Here is a 16,819-nt window from a genome sequence, read left to right on the forward strand (position 1 = left end):
GAACTACAGTGGTGGCATAGTTTAAAACCTTCGACTCTCACCCAGAGAATGAGAACAGAGTCAGAAAAGAAAGGAGCCGGAAGGACCTAAGGAGAAGACCAACCTTCAGAGATTTGGTAGAGAAGGGTCGAGAGCCAACAAAAGAGAAAGAGAGGGAGCCCGCAGAAAAGCAGAAGGACTACAGGGTGTCCACAAGGCAGGAGGGGACAACCCTGAGCTTGAACCTCAGGGTGTCTCACGGAGACCCCCCCCACACACACACCTGATCTTTGTTACCTTCATCTCACTGTTCCCTCATCAGGAAAACTGGAACCTTCCAGCCAGATATTCCTGTTGTCCTGGGCTAACCAAATCCCTGATTCTGACCAGACTGCAGCACAGGGACATGTTCAGCCTATGGGCTTTAGACCTTCACCCTCCAGTTGTAATGTCTCCTCCACTTGCCCCACATCCAAACCCTACTCCTCTTTCCAAAGCCAGGGCAAGTCACAGCTTCTCCTTGAACTTTTCCCCAAATTCCCAACCTACCTTTATCCTTTGCTTTTTCTAAGTACTATGGTTTTATCTCTTCAACCAATTTGGTACATGGATTATATTCTTTATTTTTTTTTCTTACATTCTTATTTTTTCTTATTATTTATTCCCCAGCAATACTATATAGCTCCTTTAGGTTGGTTAGGACCATACCTCATACTCTCTGGAGTGCCTGCTAGTTGGTTATATCTAGCTACTATAAGAAATTTAACACAGAGATGTCCATTTAACATTTACATTAACAAATCTAGCTCCATAGATAGTCATCAAAGAAACAGTTGCATACTGGGAAGATTCCCGGAGCTACCTTATCTATGCAAGAATGTTAAAAAACTACACCTTAAGATAAAAAGTTGGAATAGCTATGTAAATGGTTTATATCTCTGGTGGTATTCCAAGAAAGTGTAACCCAGAGTCAGGACAATTATTTCTCATCAGGAAATAATCCATCAGGATATTCATGGTTTATCTACTAATTAAGTCACTATAATATGTCACAGGACCATTTCTTGCTTTGCTTTAGAAAAATTACTTTATTTATTACTATTTTTTTTTAATTTTTTTAGTTGTAGTTGGACACAATATCTTTATTTTATTTATTTATTTCTATGTGGTTCTGAGGCTCGAACCCAGTGCCTCGCACTTGCTAGGCAAGCATTCTACCACTGAGCCCCAGCCCCAGCCCTAGCCCCAGTCCCTGTTTATTACTATTTTTAAAATCAACAATGTATTATAGAATTATCAGTATATAAAGCTACTTAATTTTAAAAGGACAACTGGGAGCATATTAATGGAATTCTTTAAAAAAACAAACAAACAAATCATTAAAAAGCCTGACATGTTAGAAAACTTGGAATGGAACCACCATTTGACCCAGCTATCCCACTCCTGGGTCTATACCCAAAGGACTTAAAATCAGCATACTACATGGACACAGGCACATTAATGTTTATAGCAGCACAATTTACAATAGCTAAACTATGAAACCAACCTAGATTCCCTTCAATAGATGAATGGATAAAGAAACTGTGGTATATATACACAATGGAATATTATTCAGCATTAAAAGAGAATAAAATCATGGCATTTGCAGGCACATGGATGGAGCTGGAGAATATCATGCTAGGTGAATTAAGCCAATCCCAAAAACACAAAGGCTGAATGTTCTCTGTGATAAGTAAATGCTGATCCATAATTAATTAATTAAAAAATAAATAATCCCTGACATGATGATGCATGCCTGTAAACCTAGCTACTAAGGAGGCTGAGGCAGAAGGATCCCAAGTTCAAGGCCAGCCTGGGCAACTCAGTGAGACTCTATCTAAAAAAACAAAAAACAAAAAAAATGAGGCATGTTTGTTGGGGATGCAGCTCAGTAATAAAGCACCCTGGGATCAATCCCTAGCACCACAAAATAAATTAAATAAGTAAATAAATATTGTTTTTCTTATTAGAAACAATGCTTATTCATTAAAGGGTGGAGAAAATATAGATAAGCAAAAAGAAAATAATCCCATAATCCCAACACCCCAAACCATATAGTGTTAACATCTTATTGTATTATACACTATGTGTATGAATACAGAGTATATGTGTGCATGTGTATGTGTGTCAAAGTATTTTATACATACAAATGATTTTGTGAGTTACCTTTTTGACTTTATGTTTAGTGTTTTCTCACATTCTTTAATATTTTTCTATATTTTTTGTGGCAGTGAAATAAGTTTTAGATTAGACAGATCATAATTTATTAAACTAGTCTCTGTTTGGATATCAGGGTGTTTCCTAATTTCCTCCAATATATGCTACTCTGAGATGATCTTTCTTAAGCTTAATTTGAACTCACTAATAATTATTTCCTTAACATAAGCTTCTGAAATTGAATGTCTCTGTAAAATAGAGCTTTATACAGTTTTAAGATTTTTGGTTTTTTTTTTTAATGACCAGTGTCCACCTCCCACAGAAAGGTGTACAATTCCAACCATTGGCAATTAGAATGATTTTCAAACAATGTATGATTTTATATTTTCAAAGAAACTATACATCCCTCTAAAGAGTCTCTAAAATGAAGATAAAATAAAGCTACACTTTCTTTTTTCTATTATGGGAGTGCCCTTTTCCCCCACAACTTTTATTAATTTTTCAGTATTTTGCTTCCTGATATAAAAAATGCAAAACAACACACATTACTTAGTGTGAGTTACAAAGAAAACACAAGGTCATCTGAAGTCATGCAGTCTGAGGGAACATGGCTGCAACTAAGAAAAACAAAAATACAATTAATCAGGCCTCTACTTATAAATTTCTTGCCAAAATAATTATTTTTAGGTAAGCTTTCCTACCTTCTTTGGTATTAGTAGTATATTTGCATGAAATGTAATATTTAGCATTTTTATTTGAGATTGCCAATTTTTCTTGTAAAAAGAATCGGGATCAGTTAACACTTGTATGTGTACAAACTCATAATTGATGACTGTTACATTTAAGTAAGAAATAATGATGTTAGAAATGTGATCATTAGTTATTTATTTGTATCTGTATTTATTTACACACTCGGCTTTACACAAAGAGTTTGAGACAGCATATTTACATTTTTAATAAGAACAACAAATAGAATAAGAGGTCAAGCCTATAATTTTAAACACAAACCAAAAGTTTCAAGAAAAGGAGAAATACAAATCTGTCAATATATGAGCAGTGCTTGAATTTTGAACTTGGTTTCATGAATCACTGGCTCCTATTGGAGATGTAAGTCTTCATCTCTAACACACATATCAGATTATTTCATGTAAAATGTGAAAATCACAATTTAATAACTCACAATTATTAATATTTACTTCAAGAGAACACTAAACACAAGTACTTAAAAGAAACAAATACTAGTATATCTACTTTAACATTTCTATAGATAAAACCAGAAGAATAATGCAGGTTAAGACTACTTTCAAACAACTAATCAGGCTGCAGTTTAAAAAAGGTAGCCCACTTTCCTCATCAGCCATGTGAAATGTGAAGGAAAAATATTAGCCTACATTTTTTTTTTCTACTCGCCTACCATCAATCATGGGTGACTGAATCTCTACAAGGTTGCTTTAAATTGAGCAGTCCTTTAAACTAATACTGTATTCTTAAAGGAAGATGAAGTTGGCATCTAGGAAAAAAGAAACACTTTATTGATCCCCAAAGAGACGTTAAGAAAGCCAAAGATCACATAAGCAGTCTGTTTGGCAGCAGCAGTAGCGCAAGGAAAAGCTATTACAAAACAAGGCAGTGCCCACCAGGACACAGGGATCTGCACACATAATCTCATTTTGTTATTTGCAATATTATTTATGTTTTCTTCAAATTGGACAATAAGTATTTGGTAAGACAAGCGATGTTTTCGCAAATAAAGAAATAGTAGGTAAAAGAACTGATAAGAGATTAGCCAAGTCAGGTCTACTCTGGTCAAGTCCATCACAATATTAATGAACCACATATGACTGCCAGAGTGCCTACAGGACCACTGAGCAAGACTCAGGCTGCTGGAAAAATGCCTCACAGTTGAGATGCTGACAGTGACTGTAAATGCATGGTAATGCCTTGGAAGCTTCTAATAATGTGGAACAAACACACACACACACACACACACAAACACACACACACATACACACACACAATGTTTTTTTCTCTTGTTGCGATGTTCCAAACCCTAAAATGTATGTATTTTTTTTGAAACGGGTTGTCTTTATGATACAAACACATTATCTATTTTTCTAGCTTAAATTTTTAGAATAAGGGTTTTTGTTATTGCTGTTGTTCTGTAGTTTAAGAATGTTCATTGAAGAAGGGATATGTCATTTTCCCAAAACCATCATCATTAGAAACTTTTGAAGGAGGGAACAGATACATGTAGATGAACTCTGCAACTCAGTATTTGAGAACTTTTAATCCTCCTTAATAGAAACAGTTCAATTTTTCCTCTCTAGGGAGAGGATATGACTGGATACAGTGACTCTCCTTGGAGACTTAAAATTAAACCTTCAAAAGCAGATTCATGCTGGGTGCAGTGGCTACAGCAGTTTGGGAGGATGAGATGGGAGGATCCCAAGTTCCAGGCCAGCCTCAGCAACTTAGTGAGACTCTGTCTGGAAAAAAAAAAAAAAAAGGTTGGGGGGATGTGGCTCACTGGTTAAAAGCCCTGGGTTCAATCCCCAGTAAAAAAAAAAAAAAAAAAAAAAAAAAGCAGATTCACTTGTATCCACGGAATCCCTGCGTAGTCTGTCTTTCACTCCATTCCATCTCAGTGTGAATAATAAAGTCGTGCTTTGATTTATGTGTCTTCTCTGTTTAACTAGATCATTTTGTTTCTGGTCTTACCGAAGTACATATTGTGTGTTTCCTGTTTTTTAAGTCTCTGACTGGTAAGTGCTTTTCTTTTGTTGACTGTACAGAGGGCAAAGGAGATGCCTCCGAAGGGGCCTCAGCACTTGCCATTCAGACATCTTAGCCTGGCATCATCTGGGAACTTGTTAGAGAAATAGACTACAGCCCCCACCCCAAGCCTACTGAATCTGCATCAGCCTCTAAATAACCCCAGGCATGAAAATGCAAATGAGAGACTAAGAAGCATTGTTCTTGAGCACCTCCACTCTTCCCTGGTAAAGTATTTTCTCCCTGGCCATTCTCTCACATAGAAAGAGACCCAGCTCTGTGAACAGTGGCCCATTTTTGGAAAGACATGAAATAAAAGTGACGCTTTTAAGTGACATTCATTGACATTCTGTGTATATGGCCACCTTCCTTGCCTGGAAACAACTACCCTCAGAGTAGGGGGGATTAGTACAGTTACAGTAAGACCCTAAAGAAAAAGTGAAAGAGTTAAAAGTTCAGCTGACAACATTCTAAACAGAGTGCTTTTTATTCTGCAAAAAGATAAAAAGACTTGAAAGCCAACATTATTAGGAGCCATTCCCGTCTTCCCCCTCTCATCACATCATGAAGCAGATTGATGCAGACCCAAAGTTTCCCCAAAGAATAGAGAAGACATCCTCTCTACGTGTTACCTAGCACAGGAAGTTTTCTCTCGTTAGTTTTATTTTGAAATAATTTTATATTTGCAGAAAAGTTACAGAGATAGAACAGAGAACTCCTGTACACCCTGTACCCTGCTTTGCCTGATGTTTAATCTTATAAAACCATGATCCAAAGATCACAACTAAGAAATTAACTCTAGGGTAATACTAGACTTTTTGCTGACTTCCTCGGGTCTTCTACCAATGTCCTTTCTTTTTGGTCCAATTCATAATGCCATAGTGGATTTAGTACCTTAATCTTCTCCCAGCTGTGACCATTTCTTGCTCTTTCCTTGTCTTTCATGACCTTCACAGTTCTGAAGAGAATTGGTTGTTTTGTAGAGTGCCCCTCCACTTGAGTTTGTCTAGTGTTTTGTCCATAATTGGACTATGCTCATAGATTTAGAGAGGAAACTAGAGAGGAGATGTTAGGCCAGTGGATGTTCATTCTTAACATATAAAGGATAAGCTGTGGACAAAATAGAAAGTCAGAAATTTGCTCCTCTGGTCCCCTGGGATGATATGGTTGAGACAGAAGTAGGACAAGTAGATAAGATGATATTAGGGTTTTGGTTCTCACTCTTATCCACAAGCACATTCCCGGAGCTCATCCTTAGGAGGAAGGGCAGCTTGGTGACATCTGGATAGGTATAGGGTGACCAGGGGCCACTGGGTTAGTGGCTCCCTTTCCCAGATGCAGGCCCTAGGCAGTGGTGTGCTAGTCAATGTTTAACAACTGGCTCCAGGGAGGTGGAGGTGTGGGAGGGTGGAGGCCTGATTTGTAAGGTTTGCCAATGTCCATGATGTAAACACTTATACCTGGCTGATTTCAAGCTAGGAAAGTGATGTCACCAAACACAGACCCGAAAGGAGCTGTATGATAGAGGACCACTACCCAGTGTTATCACCATACACAATTGTAAAATGTAGAAAAATAAATAGGAAGTAATGATTCTGTTAGTATTATCTTGTTTTAAATGTAACATATTTGAATGTAAGTTTCTATTATTTAATTTTTAATAATGGCTGTGTTTATCAACTGGCTGGAAAAACTCCTGGATATTTAATATTCAGCTGAGGTATGAGCTACATCCAGCACTCCACTGCTTTCAGAAGACTCTGCTCCTTTAGCTCAGCACCATATTCCATGTGACTCAGACGCAATGCCACATAGGTGGCATATAGGACTTAAGAGAGCATTTCTGGCTCATCCTGGCCTTTGTGTGAGAAGCATGAGCTTCAGGGGTTTCTCACTTTTGCACTGAGAGTACTAGTGGGCCCGCAGAGTTTAGGGGAAAAGAGATGATGGGACCTCTTTGGTACCAAGGAAAATGAAAAGCACTATGATAGTAATGATGAGAGCCAGTACATACAATCATGTGGGACTTAGTTGCATTCAGTGGTCCCAATTCCAGGGAGAAAATTAATCCAGCCTGTCTATGGTAGAAATTGTTGATTATCCAGAGGACACTGTGTGATCCAATGATGCCACAAGGGTACAATACACCCATCAGGTGCCCAGATGCTATATTGGGAATGAGAAGCAAAAGGGAGGTAGAGAATTTGAGAGAGACAGTGCATATTCCTTGGTCACTTACAACAATGTTACTCAAAGTGTGGTTCAATCACCAGAGCCAGTCCAAACTGTTGGACCAAACTGTTACTGGTCTGAGGTGAGATAAATACACGTGGGAATTCATGTTTAGAAACCGGTATCTTAAATTGACATTTCTGTGTCATCCCAGAATTTGATCAGTGAGTTCAAGTCTTCAGAACAGGATGTAGACTAGTTCAGGTGCATGGAACTGGCATGGTGAGTTGCTTGTGCATAAGCTGAATACTGTTCACATGAAACAGTACTATGAATTTGGTTGACGAACCACTGGAAAGATGAGTCAGTTTGAGAACCATTAATCTAAAAGATGTTTGAAACCATCACCTGTGGATGGGAATTAAACTCTGAATAGTTTGAATCAGAAATTCTTGAGCTAACAATATCTGTGGACTAACAATATCACCATTACCTGGGAACTTATTAGAAATGTAAATTCTAGGGCTCCACTCCAGATGCACTGAATCAGAAACCCTGGGGGTAAACCCAGCAATCTGTGTTTTAACAAGCCCTCCAAGTGACTGCAAAGCATGTTTGAATTTAAGAAACAGTACTTTGAATGCTTAAAGTGAAAGAACAATGTTCAAGCGAGGAGAAAGAAACACAATTAGTTAAGTGTGAATTATCTTTGCTAGACTGAAGAACTAGGGTCCATGAAGAAGACCAGACCAGGTAAAAGAAAAGAAAGAAAATTAAAGTTTCTTTACACATTTAAATGACATGCAAGTAAACGAGGCCAAGATGGTAATGTTGAACACTTTTAATGGATAATCACTTCTAATTTTTCTCTGCAAGCTTATCCACACTGTTTGTGCCTCTACATACCCAAGCAAAACCCATTTCCTCAGCCCCCATCAGCTTACAAGCATCAAAAATAGGGTCATGGTAACAGCAACAGTAGAGTAGATCTCTAGTTTTATTCTCACCCAACAATTGTTGAATTTCTGGCTTTCCTTACATTTCCTACAACTATTCCTATTAATAGTTCAGGAGCAGGTGTGGTGGCACACACCTGTAATCCCAGTGACTCCAGGCTGAAGCAGGAGGATCAGGAGGATCACAATTTCAAGGCCAACGTGGGCAATTTAGTGAGACCCTATATGAAAATAAAATTTTAAAAAAGGACTGAGGATGTAGTTCAGTGGTAAAGCGTGCGCTCGCGCGCGCTCTCACACACACACACACACACACACACACACACACAAAGCCAGTGTTTAGGAGGCTCCTCTAGGCTAATTTGTATAATTCTTTCTTTTTCTTCTCTGGGCTGTTCTCCATCCCTGGTCCCCCTAATATATATTTCTAGTACATCTGCTGCTTCCCAGGTAAGACTGATCTAGTTCCAGGTTACAGTCTGGTCAGCCATCCATATTAGCCATATTACAACCAGGAAGAAATTCTCTCTGCTCTCCCCCTGGGCTACATTATCATACTGGGGGATGCCACCAGGGCTGATATGACATTCTAAGGCAGTTGTTCTCAAACTCTAGTGAATCTTCTGATCAGCAGGTCTGAGGCGGACTGAGGATCCGCCTTTCTAACAGGTCCTAAGTGAAGCCTACGCTGAGAGTTTGTGGACAATGTGTTCAGAATTAAGGCAGAGAGTAGTGATTTTTCTACTTTTACCATGCTTTCTCCACAGGTCTGGAACACAGGTAAGGGGGCGGGGGGCATAGTCTTAGGGAGAACAACTGTGCTGGTTTGATAAAGATTGCCCTGTGGATTGCAGGTCACAAGAGACAACCCCCTCCCCCACCCAGGTGTGGAAAAACCAGAATATGACATCCAACCTGTATGGACATGTCATCCTAATAGCCTAAACAGCTCCTCTCTGGTTCCCCTTGACCTCCTGCTCACCTCCTCCCCAGCTCACACACTTGTTTCTTTTTCCCCTTGGGATAAATGTTTCCTTTGAGTCTTTTCACTTCTCTTCCAGGTAATATGCTCCCATTCAGCAAATGTGAATCTACCAGACCTCAAGTCATAGCTTTGCAGCTGGCCAGCATTAGGAAGAATTGCCCACTCAAATTGGTTTGGAAGTTTCTATTCAATGTTTCCCCACAGTTGATCAAAATTAAGAGACATACTTGCTCCCTCTGCAGAAAGTTAGGGCCATATTTGACAGCTTGTGCTAATATTTCCACAAAAACACTCTCATTCTACATCATCTTGCAGAACAAGTGGGTTTCACCAGTGCTGGCCAACAATGCCTCCATTGCTTTGCAAATAGGTGATTAGGTCAAAATTATCTGGAATTAGAAAAAAAAAATCTTCAACTCTAGGGCTTGGCAATACAGGGTTTTTTTCTAATATTTCCAATTGTCTTGTTCACACTGAAATTATGAAGTCTTTTGGGCACAAACTCCTGCCTCTACATCCTAGAAATATGTCTCTAAGTTCATCCACAGTTGAAAACATTCACTGGCATGGAATTTCCAAACTCCCCATCTTAGTACAGAGCCATTTTTCTCAAACTTTACTATGCATCAGAATGATCCAGAGAGATTGTTAAAAAAAACAGATTGCTGGGCCCCACCCTGAGACTCAGATTCAGTAGATCTGGGTGGGGTGGGGTGGGGAGGAGTTTTGCATTTCTAACCACTTTCTGGGTGATGATAGTGGTGCTCCAGAGGGCTTCATGGTTTCCAAAAAGCTGCTAGCTGCAAATTCCCATGTGATCCTCTCCAGGATCTGAAAGACTGACAGGGCAGAGCTTATTTTACATCTCTCACAGATGAAGAGACTTAAGGTAAAGAGGAAAAGTGGTTCATCCAGGGTCATGCCAACTCATCATTTAGTTCCAGGCCAAAGTCTTTCCACCCAACCACCCTATGTCAGTCCTGGCTCATTATATCCCTTCCCTCTTTGCTATACAAAATATACCCTTTATTTAAAGCCCAAACACTGCCTCTTCCATGAAACATTCTCTGGTAACCTTGGTTAAAATAAAATTTCCAGCTCATAAACTAAGATAGTACTTTATCTCTGGCTTTTTTTTTTTAATAGCCTCCCTTTCTAGACTCTAGTCTCCTTGAGAATAGTATCAACCCCTGTCTCTCCATTTTGTCTCCACAGCATCCCATTCTTAGTTTATAATAGGAACTAAAAGTTCTGAGAAATATAAGAAGGAATGAAAGATAAAGGGATGGAAAATTCACCTTTTATCTAAATCAATGGTTTTATTTATAAAGTCATCAATGAAGGATATATTTGAATATTAAAAGGGAGTTTGTGTTATCTGTTTTCTATCTCCATAAGTAGAGGTGGGGAGGGCTAGCATTGATAAAGTGCTTGCTGGCTGTCAAGGGTATTTATACCATGACCTTTTGTTCTTATCACCTAATAGACCAAATAGATAAATACCACTGTTCCCATTTTCAAATGGAGGAAGCCCAGAATTGTTTAGATACTCATCCTAGTTCAGTTCAGACACTGAAAGAATGTTAGAGAGGGGAGAAACCCTAGTTCCATTTAACCCCACATGGCAAAATGGAACATATGACATCACATCTAATTATCCTATGACAATAAGAAAGTGACCAGTACACAACAACATAGGAAAGGAATTCACATGTAATACTAACCTTGAGATCACCTTTTGGTAACATTATTTCCGCCTTGTAACTGGTTGTCACCATTGCTGGTTGAACCCTTGAATCCATTCTTTCAAGAAGGAAAAGGATTTCATTGTTACCACATTCCTTTCCAGGTCTTCATATGGTCAGTTATCACCAGTTGCAAAATGCTGATCTGAGACTTCAACAGTAAATTCTGTCTTAACAATGGAACTGTGACACAATAGAACATACTTGTTAGAAAAGAGAGTGCAAAAAGTTTGGAGACAGTATTGGAAAAGGGTGGAGAGATGTGGATAAACCCAGCAATACCTCCATAAATAAGTGTGAAAGGAATAAAAAACTTTAGGAAAAATGGAACACACAGACACTAAAGCAATATGTTGAACATTTACCCTATTATAGAACTGAGAATTATTGAGAGGGTTTGTGCAACATCCTAAAAACCAACAAAATACATCAAAGGTGACTGTTCTCACCAATATATGAAATAACAGTGCACATCCCTTCCTCTTATAGATATTGCTGTCCTATCTGTTTAACACTTGTTAGTTTTAATTGGCAGGGGTTATTATAAGGTCTTATTATTTCATTAGCTATTAAAACAGCTAACCATAAATCTTGGAAGCTTAATGGATTTTATATATATATGATTTTTACAATTTTAATGAAACTATATCAAGAAGGAAGGAAATTCTACCAAAACCTTCCAATTTTTGGATCCACCAGGTGGAAAAAAAAGGTTTTAAAGTACATTTTTCAGGTACTCTGGAGTGTTTGATTTACACACACACACACAAAAAAAAAACCCCGCAATTCATAGCAAATGTCCTACTTCACTTTTTTATTGGTTTTATTTTTAAATGCATGACAGTGGAATGTATCACAATTCTTATTACACATACAGAACAATTTTTCATATCTCTGTATATAAAGTATGTTCACACCAATTCATGTCTTCATACATGTACTTTGGATAATGATGTCCATCACATTCCTCTATCATTGCTAACCCCCTGCCCCCTCCCTTCCCCTCCCACCCCTCTGCCCTATCTAGTAGCTTTCTATTATTACTCTGCTTTTCAGTTCAGAGAGCTGGTTAAAAGTTGTGCATCTACAGACAGGTAGAAATTGGTGAAGTAGGTATTTTTTTCTAATTCAGTATTGATGACGTTAATGCTTATTGACTTCAATGGGTAGTTTTGATCATTACTCTTGTACATGTGCTAAGACAAAACCAGAGAGCCTGGACTGCTAAACCATTGAGCCACATCCCCAGCTCTTTTTCTTTTCATTTTTTAAAAATATTTTATTTTAAGACAGGGCCTCAATAAGTTGCTGAGGCTGACTTTGAATTTGCAATCCTCCTGCTTCAGCTTCCCAAACTCCTGGGATTACAGGAGTGTGCATCAAACCCAGCTGGAATTTTTGAAAATAATAAAAGACTCATCAGATACTTGATCTTTGTCACTGTTTCTTAGATAAAGTCAGAAGTGATCCCTCAACCAACGTCAGATTAATTCCTAGAAACCTCTGAGTTAGGGATTTCACAGTAAGGATGGATTAAGATCCAGGATAGAAACAAAATTAATTCCTAATGGATATGCCTACCTGAAGACCAGCTGCGGGAATTGTCAACTTTGCCTGGTCAGAAAGAGGCTCTAAAACAATGAGTTTTCTTGTAAACCAACAATAACTGCAAAATAACGTATGCTTGCATATTCTCTAAGTTCTAGAACACTGTTTTAAACATTTTAAAGTAGATTTACTCCTTACTTTATGAGGTAGCTACTATAAGAATCTTCATTTTACAGGCTAAAGTTAGAAACTTAGAAAAGAAGGCCAATAACTTGTCCAAGATCATACACTGAGTAAGCGGTAACCCAGGCAGTCTGGCTAATGAGCACTTACTCTGCTCCAATGTTTTCTACTGATCTTTTGTATGTAGATGATTATATACTTTCCCAGCATAAGAAATACACATTATTAAACATTTTGAGAAAATGAGAAAAGAAACTATTGTGCTACTAACCTCATGTAATTGTGTTAGTCTTGTGAGGTATTTGCTATCATATTTTTAATGTATATTTTTCAATTTGATTTTGTCTGTGATTTTAGGGTTTTTTTTTTCTCTTTTATATTATGTCAGAAGTCTAAACACTAAAAGTGTTTAGAATTTGGTTGTTAATACTTGCAAAATATTACATAGACTGGGTATAATGTACTTATTTATTTAGAAAGTCTGCATCTCTTAGCTATCTAGGTTGTTTCCAAAAGCCTAGAGCATAAAATACATATGGACCAGGACAGCCTCATTCAAATCCTTTCTTTTTTACTCAGGAGTTATATAACCTTAAGCAACTTACTCAACCTCTCAGTGTTTCAGTTTCCTTATCTGTAAAATGGGCTTAGTAACTACCACCTGGGGTTATTGTAAGGATTAATTGCATTAATTGAAATAAAGCACTTAAAATGTCTAGTGATAGTGAGAAAATACACATTTAAAAAATTACTTCCTTATGATACTTTCTGATAAGATTAATGGGTCTGTTGGGTGTGGTGGCACATGCCTGTAATCCCAGTGACTGGGGAAGTTGGCAAGCTTGAGAACAGTCTCAGCAACTTAATGAAACCCTGTCTCAAAATTAAAAAAAAAAAAAAAAAAAAAAAAAACAGGGGTGGGGATGTAGCTCAGAGAAAGAATGCCCTGTTTTTTTGATACACCAGAAAATAATCAGTGGTTCAAAAGACATAAACATTTTTTTTGTTCAAATAATTGATTCATGTCACCAAATTATTTCCAAAAAGTATTATGTAGATTTATATGTCACCACATATATACAAAACCATTTTCAATGCACACAATTTTCTATTGCTTTGTCTTCCCGTTCATCGGTATATTCTTCAACTGTTTCTAACGTTCTCTTCTATCCACCTACTGATTTTTAAATTTCTTACAATTTCCAATTTATTTCTGGAATTTCCATGTGTTTCTTTATTATAGTTACCACTAATCTTCTGAAATTTTAATTTTCTTATCCAATATCCTTAACTTACTAATCACAAATATTTCCAAGTCTGTTATTCTTATATCTGAATTTATTCTAGGTCTGTTTTTGGTTACATTATCCTGTATTCGGATATGTCTGGTAATTTTACTGAATACTAGACACTGTATGGAAAATCATTAAGATAATTTGAGCCTCTGGAAGATCACATCTTCATCAAGTGGAAACCTAAACAAATCACTGAAAATATGAATAAATGTAATGTAATGTTTAGCTCCTGATGGTGGGTGAGATAAGTGAGATCTCTCTTGGAGTCCCTGCTCTTTGGGTTCTTGGCCTCTAGAATTCTCTCCAACTTAAAGCTCTCCAATGCTTTCAAACCATGTTTGTTAGACTTCATCCAGCTTTACTTGTTGTGGGGAGGGTGATATCTAAATATAATAGCTGGGAGTGCAAGCCCTTGTCCCTAATTTTTAAATAGTTGATTAAATCTAAATATAACTTATTTTTGTTTTAGTGTATATTCATTTGATTATTGTTAAGGCTGATATTTTCCTATGTTTGCAAATATATGTGTTTGCAAATAAATGTGATTGTATATCATGTATTGGCTAAATGTGATCTTCTTCTTCTTATCTCATACATTGGTTAGGTATTATTATGAGTTACACATTTTATTGCTCTTATAATGTAAATCTCTTAAAATTTCATGTTTCAAATAATGGTTGCTGTTATTTGGAAATACTGTTGATTTATGTTAGTGTTTTTATTCTAATTTTTTACTAATTCATTACATTTATTCATGTTTTCATTGATTCGTTTAGGTTTTCAAACTAAAAATATTTTTCCAGTACATGATGATACCTTGTATCTTATTTTCACTTTTTAAAGCTCTTCTTTTTTAGGCTGTTTTATTACATTGACTAGGGTTTTTAAAATACTAGTAAGTAATATTGTTATTATGCAAATCCATTATAGTACCTTCACCACACCCTTTTCAAACACATTCTTTTCTAGAATTTTTACATTCTAGAATTTTTAATTTTAATGTTGATAACTAGTATAAACTATTCATTATCTAACTAGTATAAATACTCAACATCATTATCAGATTGAAAAAATACTTTACTTTTTCTATTTTACCATTTTATCAGGAATAGGTACTAAATTTTATCTGAAGCTTTTAAAACAATCTATTAAATTAATAATTTATTTCATTTTATTTTTTACCCTATTACCATTAAATATTTCATAGTATAGTTTTTCATTTCGAAAACTTTTGTACTAGTTTGGACACACATTATTTTGCTGTGGTGAGTTCTATTATATTTTTAAAAGAGTGTATAAATCATTTTTTGTTTAGTTATTTGCTATATAATCTTTTAGTGTCATTATTTCTTCATTGGTATTACAATATTGATGATTATAAAATATTTCCCTTTGTCTTATTTACTATTTTTTTGACCAAAAAAAAAAAAGTTTCATTTGAAATTCAGATTGCTGTATATGATTTGGAATTTTTTTTTTTTTTTTTTGTACCATGGATTGAACCCAAGGGTGCTTAACCACTGAGGCACATCTCCAACCCTTTTTTGTATTTTATTTAGAAACAGGGTATCACTGAGTTGCTAAGTGCCTCACTAATCTGCTGAGGCTGGCTTTGAACTTGTGATCCTCTGTCTCAATTTCCCAAGCTGCTGGGATTATAGGTCTGCACCACTACGTCTGGCTGGATACCAACACTTTATGCTTCAGAAAAGTCTTTGCTATTAAAAAAAATATATCATTTTCCTTTATTACTCTTGGAAGCAACACCAAATCATTAGACTTGCATTTCAATTAAATCTAAGGATCTGTCCATTTAAATAGGAAAATTTGAGCCATTTATATTTGTCATAAATTTGAAGTTTGACTGGACTTATTTTATACCTTTTTTTTTCAGTAGTTCTTTTTATTCCTTTTTTCTTTAGCCTAGACTATGTTTTGTTTACTTTTTATCTTCTACGATTATTTAAAAAAAATAGATATTGCAGTTCCAGGTCAACAGTACTTACATTAAATAGTTCTTGACTATCCTAAAATGTATTCTTATCTAATGATTTAAAAATAAAACAACTCTTAATGCTTTTCTTTCTTTCATCTCCCCTTTCCACATTGTGATTGTTAGTTACAAATTCTGCTAGAAATTCAAAAGCCTCCTCTTCAGAATTATATTGAAACTGTGCTCTCTTAGTAAAAACTATCTAGCTACCAGCATCAATTTGAATTCAGTTTGACTTCATATACTTTATTCATTTGTTATTTTGTCTTTACCTTCAATGATTAACACTAATATTTTTTACTGAAATTTCCAATTTAAATTTATTTTTTTATACTCTCACCCCTTAAGGAGTGGGAAAATATCTTCCTGCAATTTTTACAGAAGACTCTTGGTTGTTCTGTTTTTTGATATTTTGGTGAATTTTTAAATTTTATTCTATAGCTTATTTAAATAAATGAGTAATTACGCCTAAAACATATAGAATCAAACTAGTTCTCTTAATATTTGTGTGGAAATTTACCTGAGGTTCTAAAAAGTTCTTGCTCCTTATAAGAAATGTGAGGGCATATGTTTTTTCTTTGGATATGCTTGCAGGAATTTTCTTGTCCTAGAAATTTAAAATTTTGCTAGCTTATGATAAGCATTGATTTTATTTCTTAATTTTGCTTTGAAGACAACTTTTAATGTTAGTGTAGTTTTTAAATGTGGACAATTTTCTTCTGTTTTAACTGACCTTTTCTTCCAAATCATCTGCTTTATTTTTAGGGGAACACTCATGATTTTACAAATAAATTCAGGATAAATTCATTTAATACCAATAGTATATTGCTAGGCGTTAAGCCCTCTGTTAGGGGTAAGATTATAATATGATATTTACAGTTGTTAAAGATCTTACATTCCAATAATTTGTCTACCAGTTTCCCTTCTTCCCTTTAACTCTCTATTTCTTAAGATACTTAGAAAATTTTCCCTCAGCACCCCTGATTTCTATTTCT

The 16,819-nt window shown here is 36.0% G+C and overlaps 1 long non-coding RNA gene across 1 annotated transcript; it reads right to left on the reverse strand.

Annotated features, from left to right (window-relative positions):
• Positions 1–7,945: 7,945 nt before the first annotated feature.
• On the reverse strand, positions 7,946–11,496 carry LOC125616241. Its single transcript, XR_007346847.1, has 3 exons — positions 10,785–11,496; positions 9,288–9,449; positions 7,946–8,296 (listed from the first exon to the last, which is right to left on the reverse strand). It is a non-coding gene; the product is annotated as an uncharacterized LOC125616241 (long non-coding RNA).
• Positions 11,497–16,819: the final 5,323 nt, after the last annotated feature.

This window comes from Marmota marmota, unplaced genomic scaffold, assembly GCF_001458135.2.
Source record: "Marmota marmota marmota unplaced genomic scaffold, marMar, whole genome shotgun sequence".
Taxonomy (NCBI): domain Eukaryota; kingdom Metazoa; phylum Chordata; class Mammalia; order Rodentia; family Sciuridae; genus Marmota; species Marmota marmota.